This window comes from Lethenteron reissneri, chromosome 11 (assembly GCF_015708825.2).
Source record: "Lethenteron reissneri isolate LAM-NWPU_2019-01 chromosome 11, ASM1570882v1, whole genome shotgun sequence".
Lineage (NCBI taxonomy): Eukaryota > Metazoa > Chordata > Hyperoartia > Petromyzontiformes > Petromyzontidae > Lethenteron > Lethenteron reissneri.
This window is the reverse complement of record NC_083789.1, coordinates 13,306,401-13,316,280: the sequence shown is the minus strand read 5'-3', so window position 1 is coordinate 13,316,280 and position 9,880 is coordinate 13,306,401. Positions and strand designations below refer to the sequence as shown.

Sequence of the window (9,880 nt, the reverse complement as noted above, 5' to 3'; positions counted from 1 at the left end):
GCTACATGATTGAGCGGGTGGCTGGCTGAATGCGGGAGAAGATGGGTGGGTGAGGTAGTGGGTGAGTAAGTGGGTGGGTGAGTGAGTTAGTGATCAGGTGTGTAGTTTGGTGAGTGAGTGGGTGGGTTGGTGAATAGGTGGGTAAGTGAGTGAGTGGTTTAGTGAATGAGTGGTTGGGTGGGTTGTTGAGTGAGTCGGGTCGGTGGGTGGGCAGGTGAGTGAGTCGGTCAGGGAGTGGGTGGGTTAGACATGGAGGAAGTGGCTGGGTGAGTTAGTGGGTGGGTTTACACATGAGTGGGTTGGTATTTGGGTAAGTGATGTGAGTGAGTAGGTGAATGAGTAAGTGAACGTTACAAAGCTGTCCCTAAAGAGCTGCATGTGGCTCCAGAGCCGCAGGTTGCCCTGGTCTCGGGAGAAGAGACGGGTTGTAGGGGAGGAGCGGAAGCAGGTAAGTGAGGATGACTGCTTGATGATCGCTCACCTTTGGGTGCCACTCCAATGCCCGGCTCGGCCCTCGTCCTCCACCCGTGTCCCACCCATCTCAACCTCCACCACCTGATCCTTCCCACAAGACTTTCCTGCCACGTGCTATTCCCAACCTTCAAGTTGCATACCCTATTCTCCACTCTACGCACGTTTCCCATCCATCACAGCATCAATACCCATTCACAGTTACCGCGTGCAATTGAGATGATGGAACGTTATAAATCGCTAAGCTTTAAAGCGACAGTAATTGAAGCTGTTAACAATTAATGCAAGGACTCTACCTTCCTAATTATTTTCTCTGACGATGGCCCCATCCATAACGGAAAATCACGAACAACTCCAAGCAGCAGAAACAACATGTTCCATGCAATTATTTCTAGATTTGAAGCTTTCGTGACTGCAAGGATTCATACTCTTTGGTTTTTTTGGTAAAGTCACGTAGGTAACGGTTCCACCTGAAGACGGAAGCTTGTGTTGCCTCCGAAACGTCGTGATTTAATTTTGTTGTTTTCATTTTTTTTACCTACATGACTTTACCGAAAAAAACAAAGGGTATGAATCCATGCAATTATGTTCCATGCAATTAGAATTGATTATCTTTACTATAGGCGAGCGGTGGCGGAGCGGTTCTCGTACTGCGCTACTGAACGTGCCGAGCTAAGCAGGCAGTTGCGGCTGCAAATAAACCCGGGTAGCCTTTAAAAGATTGTTGGTGCAAGTCTTGTTACCTTTTTAAGGCCCACACAGCGGACGGGGAGTCGTGTGGCAAACACCAGGCCCGGCTGCCTTTGTCTCCCCAGTGCTGGTATTCCCACACCATACCGGGTACTCATTTAAGGCTGCGACGACCTGAGCGCAGTGCCATTGCTGTTCCAGTAATTTACCTTCGTTCGGTTTGTGGCGCCTTCTCCCTGTACTTTTGCCCCCTCGCCGCTCGATTGCTTGGGAGATTTTTTTTTACCGAATCGGGCAGCATTGTTTTTTCTGTCAGTGCGAGGGGCTGTGTGGATGTAAAATACATTCATTTGAGGCCTTCTACTTTTCATTACAAAGATTCGACTGAAATGAACCCAGCAGGACGCGCACATCTCATTCGGAATACGAGGAATTGACTAAATATATCAACTGGAGTCTAGCCAGGTGAGAAGACTCATGTGGGTTTATGAACCGGTCTGTGCAGACTATTGCGTGCTATCCCCTCTTAAAGCCTTGGGGGTTTTCCTCTGAGTACGTCGGAAACATGCGTTTATAGTATACTAGCGGAAGTACCCGGTGTTGCCCGGGTGAAAAATATATTTCTTAAAAACCTTACATATATATACACAGATACTAAGGTATTGTCAAAGCCGTTTGTACATTTCTCCACCAACAAATATATAAGAGGCTTGCACAAGTCCAAAACGTTGTAGAAAGTGTGGGGTAAATAGTTGATGTAAAAGGTTTCCGAAAATTGTGGACCCCTCCCCCCCCCCTCAAAAAATATCTTTACCCCTCGTAGTTATATATACCTACACACCCTACATACAACAGAGGAAGTAGTATCTATTGACTCTGTAGTAGTATCTACCAGTGGCGGCTCCTGCAAAATCTCTCAGGGGGGGCAAATGTCTGGATGATTGATAAGGATAAGGTCTACCCATGCAATGGATAAATTAACAGCTTAAGCATGTAACGGCAACTTCACTACTTTAATATTATTGAAAAATAAAGTGACTCTTACAATACATCTCCTTGTTTGTTTCTATACTCACTATTATTACAATCCACTCAGTTTCTTTTATTAAAGATTCCACTAGGTGGCGTCAAATAATATTGTTGACTGAAACGTGCTTAGTATGATGATGTAAGCACGTTAGGGCGAGCCCTCCCGGAAGCCATAGAGAATGCATTGGAGCGCCCGCCGATCGAAAAAAAAAATCTTTGAATGTAAGTCTATGGGAACACTCTGGGCGATTCTCAGCCAGAGTGAAATCGCCCAAAAAGAGGCGGTACTCCACAGAACGTGACATGACGCTGATTGGACTATATCCAGAGGCACAGTAACGGCTAGCGTAACTCTGGTTGAATGAGATTTTGAATGTGATTGAAAAAGTCCCTTTCACACTTTGGTGGTGCGTCGCCCAATCGCCCTAATGAAGAAACCGCCCCTGGTATCTACTGACTGTATCGTAGTATCTACTGACTGTACCGTAGTATTTACTGAGCCAGTAGTATCTACTGACTGTACCGTAGTATCTACTGAGCCAGTAGTATCTACTGACTGTACCGTAGTATCTACTGAGCCAGTAGTATCTACTGACTACCGTAGTATCTACTGAGCCAGTAGTATCTACTGACTGTACCGTAGTATTTAGTGACTGTAGTAATTACTGACCATAGTAGTATTTACTGGGCCTACAGTAGTATCTACCGACTATATAGTGTAAAAAAAGAGTTAAAAAAAGAAAGTAAAAAACAAAGTAAAAAAAAGTTTCTACTGATAGACCCCATCAAATGGGAGAAATTGGCGGGGATTGCTCTCTTGTGTTTCACGGGGCATCGTTTCTCTCGCACCGAATACCCTCGGGCTGGCAAAACGCTCATTTCAGTGTTGCCAAATAGCGTACGAACGCCACGAGACGTCCGCAGGCTTTTCCAGCAGATTTGCACGTGCACTAAATAAAAGGAGTAAAAAAACTAAGTAAAAAAAAGTTTTTACTGATAGACCCCATCAAATGGGAGAAATTGGCGGAGATTGCTCTCTTGTGCGTCACGGGGCCTCGTTTCTCTCGCATCGAATTCCCTCGGGCTGGCAAAAAGCTGTTTTGCGTTGCTACCCCCCGACAGACGCGTACATTAAAATAGCATAGGAATTGCAGGTTTAAAAAATGTCACTTTGTCAGACACCGACCGACCTAGGCGGCTCACCTAACAAAGTCAGCCGAGTCCCCCCCGGTATCTCGCTGCTGTTTCAGCAGCGTCGGAATAAGATGCTCGAAAAGAAGTCACATGAGTGCGTACGGTCCTTTTAGGAGCCGCGGTGCCCATGGGTGGCACCAGGACAAAGCCTTGTCTCAAGGGCTGACTTTCAGTAGATCGCAGCGAGGAAGCTGCTCTGCTACTTACGAAACCCCGAGCAAGAACCAGGTCGTTTACGAATGATTTGGCACCCAGCTTCCCCGCGAGCATGCTGTCGAGCGACTGAGGAGAGGGCCACCGAACGCTTGCGGCGGCACCTCGATCCAGGGTCCTACGGCATTCCGCACCGCGCAGGAGTCCACCCGGCTATGATAGGCCAACCGAAGATCCGGGCGCAACAGTATCGTCGCGTCTAGGGGGGATTCGGACTTAGAGGCGTTCAGTCATAATCCCTCAGATGGTAACGTCGCACCGTTGGCTCGTCAGCCAAGCGCACGCGCCAAATGTCTGAACCTGCGGTTCCTCTCGTACTGAGCAGGATTACTATTGCGACGACACAGCATCAGTAGGGTAAAACTAACCTGTCTCACGACGGTCTAAACCCAGCTCACGTTCCCTATTAGTGGGTGAACAATCCAAAACTTGGTGAATTCTGCTTCACAATGATAGGAAGAGCCGACATCGAAGGATCAAAAAGTGACGTCGCTATGAACGCTTGGCCGCCACAAGCCAGTTATCACTGTGGTAACTTTTCTGACACGTCTTGCTTAAAACCCAAAAAGTCAAAAGGATCGTGAGGCCCCGCTTTCACGGTCTGTACTCGTACTGAAAATCAAGATCAGGCGAGCTTTTGCCCTTCTGCTCCACGGGAGGTTTCTGTCCTCCCTGAGCTCGCCTTAGGACACCTGCGTTACCGTTTGACAGGTGTACCGCCCCAGTCAAACTCCCCAGCAGACACTGTCCCCGGAGCGGGTCGTGCCCGGCACCATGAACGGTGTTCGGGCGCCAGAGGCACTTGGAGCCAGAAGCGAGAGCCCCCGCGGGGCTCGCCTCCCCACCTCACCAATAAAGTGAAAAAACGATCAGAGTAGTGGTATTTCACCGCCGGCACCCAGAGCCACGAGGGACGAGCACCTCCCACTTATCCTACACCTCTCATGCCTTTTCACCGTGCCAGGCTAGAGTCAAGCTCAACAGGGTCTTCTTTCCCCGCTGATTCCGCCAAGCCCGTTCCCTTGGCTGTGGTTTCGCTGGATAGTAGATAGGGACAGTGGGATCTCGTTCATCCATTCATGCGCGTCACTAATTAGATGACGAGGCATTTGGCTATTTCTTCTTCTAGTTCCCCGAAAGTTGGTTGGGTCCAGTACCCATATGGAAGGTAAACTATTCGGAGGTTTGTTTTATGGATGGTTCTGCTGCATACCCGAAAGGGTAGGCCGCGACTAGGCAGATTGCCATCTTAACAATCCAATAATATTACCTTAAATTATCCTTTGCTCCAGGAGCGCCATATCTTTACAGAACCCTCCATGACCTTGATCATCGCTAATTTCACCCATGCACTTGACAATCCCACCTTTTTTGTTACTATATTATTAAAAGCACACCAACCCCCACATGCGGATATAATTAATGCCTCTGTTCTAATTTCTTTGTCAGGATATATAGTTTTTAGAAATGCTTGCATTTTTTTGTCAGTAGCGTATTTTTTACTTTAAATTCGTATGCTTGAGCTAATGAACGAGATTCCCAAGGTATTGCGACATCAATTATCAGAACTTGATTGTCTCTTACTAAAATTAAGTCCGGTTTGGCCTTATTGATATCGCTCGGTAATGTGGGTTCTCTGATAATTTGCCGATTTAGTTTTTGTGCGGATGTTGCAAGAAATTGCACTATAGTATCGTGTCTTGAAATTCTTGCATAATGGCTACGATCACATTTTTGCAAGATATGCGCCAATGTTTCTTCTGAAATTTGATTATTAATACTACGGCATTTAAATCTGCATTGTTTGGTTTCTAACGTCCCTCGATTGCATCTTGATTTAGTTGGAAGTGCGTTAATCCTTAGTTTTACCATATCAATATAATTATACGATTTTATTGTTCTATAGTTCCCTGTTATCCACAAGTTGTTTTCTGTATGAGATTGGCAATATACTAACCCTCTACCGTCTGTTGTTTGATATAGTTTATTTCACCATTTAACCTGATTTAAAGTTTTTGAAGGAAATGAGGACGATACAATTATATGGGCCTGTTTTACAGTCTTAATATTGTATGGTTGTTGTGATAAAGCTCGTATTATTGGCTAATCGGACGTTATCAATTTGTTATGTCTGTTTATTATAGATAGTGCGACTGAGTCGCATACATTTCTTATACCCATTCCTCCGTTGGATATTGGTGTATAAAAGAAGCTATCAGGTGTATCGTGTGGCAACCTGAGCAGAAGCTTTACTCTTTTCCTAATTTCAGAATCCAGTGACATCAATAAACCTTTGGTTACTTTTCCAAGGACCAGTTGATGAATAATACGAGGTATTAAATTGGTATTGATCAAATATACTTTATTTTCTGGCTTTAACGGTGCTCTGGTCAGTTTGTCTAACATTGAGGTGAGCAGGTTACAACTTATGGATCGTTTCCCCTTGGGTCAAATTCAATGCCTAGATATTTAAAGCCCTTTACATACGATACAGGATTAATGGGTTCGTTATTTATAAAGTAAGATGATGTCGTTGCAACGCTAAATGTCTTCTGTTTTCCGTATTTAATGAATCTTAACGAGTTGCATTTGTTTATATTTATTTTCAAATGTCTATCATCAAAGAATGTGATAGTTATATCTAATAGTTTATTCATGCCACATTCCGTTTCTGCAAGCAGGATAAGGTCGTCAGCAAACATCATAGAGTTTACTTTTTGATTTCCTACATTTACTCCTATATATGTCGGCAAGTTACATAATAGTTCATCAATAATCATGTTAAATAATAACGGTGAAAGTGGATCCCCTTGCTTTACACCTCTTTTTAGATGTATATTACGCATTATTGTTGATCCAAATATAATATCAGTTACATTACACTTATAGATGTTGGTCAAGTACGTTATGAAATCCTTGGATAAATTAAATCGATTTAAAGCTCTATCAATTGAGCTGTGACTAACGGAATCGAATGCCTTGCTTAGGTCTATTGACACTATTTTCGTGTTTGAGTGATTTTGCCTGGCGTTGTGTATGATGAAGTGTAGTAATGCACTATTCTCAAAACATCCGTTTACTGGGCGGAATGCTCTCTGCCTGTAATTAAGCTGTAATTGTTGCCCTAGACGATAGCTTAAAATTTTATGTAATAGCCTAATTACAATTGAAGAAATGGTTATGGGTCTCCAATTTGATGGTTTTTCTAATTCCTCTTTAGTTGTCTTCGATGCATACTCTCATGTGTTTCCTGTTTGTTTGTAAATTCTTTTCTTTTTAGTGGTTTACTTCGATATACATACTTTTCTACGTGAGAATTGAGTAATAGTAATGCCTGATTATGGCTACAATTCAGGCTCTTTAGATCGTTAAATATGATTTGAAGATCTTCAGCTGCTGTGGGTGATTGTTCTTTTTCGGTCCTTATTGCTGGCTGATCTCCTTCCGGAAGTGAAGTTGCGAGTGTACCGACAATTGGCGATTTCTCAATTATTGATGTTGTTTCCGATGTTGTCGGTAAAACTAAGTTAACAGGGGTTTGATTTCCAACATTATAGAGGGTTTGTTGTAATGTCCTTACCAATTCCTTATACTCGATATTTCTTCGCTTCCCTTTAATCGCATCTAGCGTTCTGTGTGGCAAGACTGAGTTTTGTATTATTTGATTTATGTTTATGTCCTCATCCTTCTGCTGGGCTTCCTTATGGGCCATAATTTCAACCTCTTCTTTTCCCCATCTAACTTTCCTTCCTGGTGATTTTTGCTGTAATATTGCCTCATGTTCTGTGGGATAAGTTCGTCTGGTATGTACCCCTAAACCCGTTTTCGTGGTAAAACCTCTTTTGCAATGTATACAACTGAACAGTGCTTCATTAATTGTTCTAGTTATAGTATTAGTTCTACCTTTGAGACTTTTGCAAGTTCTTCCGTAATGTGACGCAATCTTGTGTATGCTATCTGCTGTGCGATTACAGATTCGACATTTATATGTTTTGTTTGCATGTGGGTGAACCCGTGACATATGCGATGACCAAGTTCTATGGTCGAGAAAGCCTAGATTGCATGGATAACATTTGTTTTGATCTGTGCATGGGTAGTCCCATAAAAACATGTCCGAAAGGATAAGTTCCGTCGTCAGCTCGCCTGATAATCGCTCATTCATGAGCGATGATAGTTCGTCACCGAGTAGTCCGTCCGGTTTGTTTCCATTATAATTCGTGACTTACGTTTATAGCACACAGGGTTGTCAGCCCATTGTACGCTATTGTGATTAGCTTTTTCACCGCACATCGGCAGCCAATCGTCGGTCAAAATTGACTCCTTCAATTTGCACTTATTTCTAGCAATACAACAGGTGTAATGTTGAATTGTGTTCATTATTTAGGTGAGATCGTACCAATATATAAATGTTTCACCCAAACCTGCCACCAGCCGGCACAACCAACCAGCAAGGATGTAACACAAGTATAGCTTGCCAACACCGTACCAAATTAGCACAACAGTATGATAGAGGGTCTAGCCACAACATCCACATAGAGTTGCGCGATGATGGTTATTAAGATTATGTGCATGCAATGGAATTTGCAAGGAACATAAATTGATGCACAAAAAGGAGGATATATATACAAGTACAGACAATAATGCATTATAACAGAAAAATAATTATACGTAGATTGATCTTCTTTTTAAAATAGAAAATGGACGATCCTGTTCCATAACCTCTTACTCGGTCCATGATGCTGGCTCATATTTGCTGGCATCCACTTAAAATTTTGTAACATAGAGTCCACGTATAATATAAGGACACGGGGAAAATAAATAAATAAATATAAATAAAACTATTTTGAGCTTGGTACACATGTAGTCAGACCAAACTTATTTCACGAGTTGGCCGGTTGAAATCCCCTTAGGCGTTCGTCTCTTCGTTCTTCTAGGCTTCTTTGAAGTCGTCGATCTTGTAGTGTGGCGTGCAAGTAATGTCCAACCCGCCAAACGTGGCCACGACGTGTGTAGCCACATGTTTTTCCAGGCGATGCACGCAGGTCAAGTCCAGCACCAAGTCGATCCACTCCATTGTGGTAGATAGACGCCTGATCACCACCTGATGAGCAATAGTCCCGTTGGTGTCGTTGACAATCATCCATGGACCGCATTTTCTCCTGCTGCAACGTTTGGATGATTCATGTTTTGGGCGACCTTCTTGCATTCCCATCAGGCCCGGGTATGCACCGCGTGTAGGAAGTCGCTGTGTGCCAGCACCGAAGTAGAAGCCTCGATGTTGGGCCCGACATTCACATCTCGCTTCAGTGCAGATACGTCCCAGGTCGCCAGGGAGGCAAGTGCAGACGTAGAGGCTTTGCGGAGTCTCACCACGAGGACAGCATGGTCGTGTGTCCAGTGCGGTTCCCATGGCCCATTCGTCCATCTTGATCTCAGCAGCAATCACCACTGTGGTTGCAGTGGTTGCTGCACAGCAGGTTTCTATTGCAGCAGATGAAGCTGTAGTGGCAGGGTACTTTGCAGCAAACACGTTGGATGACTTGGCCAACGCTGGAGCCGCAGAGACGGTAGTTGAGATCGGTGGATGAAAAAAATAATAATAATCGAGGCACAAAAAAAAATGTTATACAAGTAGTGGATGCCAGCAACTATAACCATTGTATTGCACGTGTGCAAAACCTTCACACGCTTCTCTGAACGTCAATGTATTCAAAGGCGCTTCGAGATTTCAAAAGAAATCCCGTTGAAGGCCGCCATTTTCCACTCAGCCCTCTATAACAGAGGTTACCGACTCTACCCCGAGGAGGTGGAAAAATTACTTATGTGGAAGAGGCTATAATGATCGATTCGACAAGTGTGTACGACAAACAAAAGCAAATAGCACACACCTGCCAAATGATCACAAATCTGTACAGCTTGTCCACTGATTGCGGTAGCTGAAGCCTTTGAGACGCATTCCACATTCATTAAGAGAGTCATAGTTACTCCCGCCGTTTACCCGCGCTTCATTGAATTTCTTCACTTTGACATTCAGAGCACTGGGCAGAAATCACATCGTGTCAACACCCGTTCGCGAGCCATCGCGATGCTTTGCTTTAATTAAACAGTCAGATTCCCCTGGTCCGCACCAGTTCTAAGCCGGCTGCTAGACGCCGGCCGAGGCGATGCACCAGCCCGACACCGCACGGGGTCCTGGCACCCTGGGGAGGGGCACTGGGGCCGCTCGACCGCAGCCAACGAACCGCCGCAGCTGAGGCGCTCTGCAGGAAGGGCCCAGCACACA

The 9,880-nt window shown here is 44.5% G+C and overlaps 1 pseudogene; it reads right to left on the bottom strand.

Moving 5' to 3' along the window:
• Positions 1-3,526: 3,526 nt before the first annotated feature.
• LOC133341513 (28S ribosomal RNA) overlaps positions 3,527-9,880 on the bottom strand; it is an 8,824-nt pseudogene continuing 2,470 nt past the window's right edge.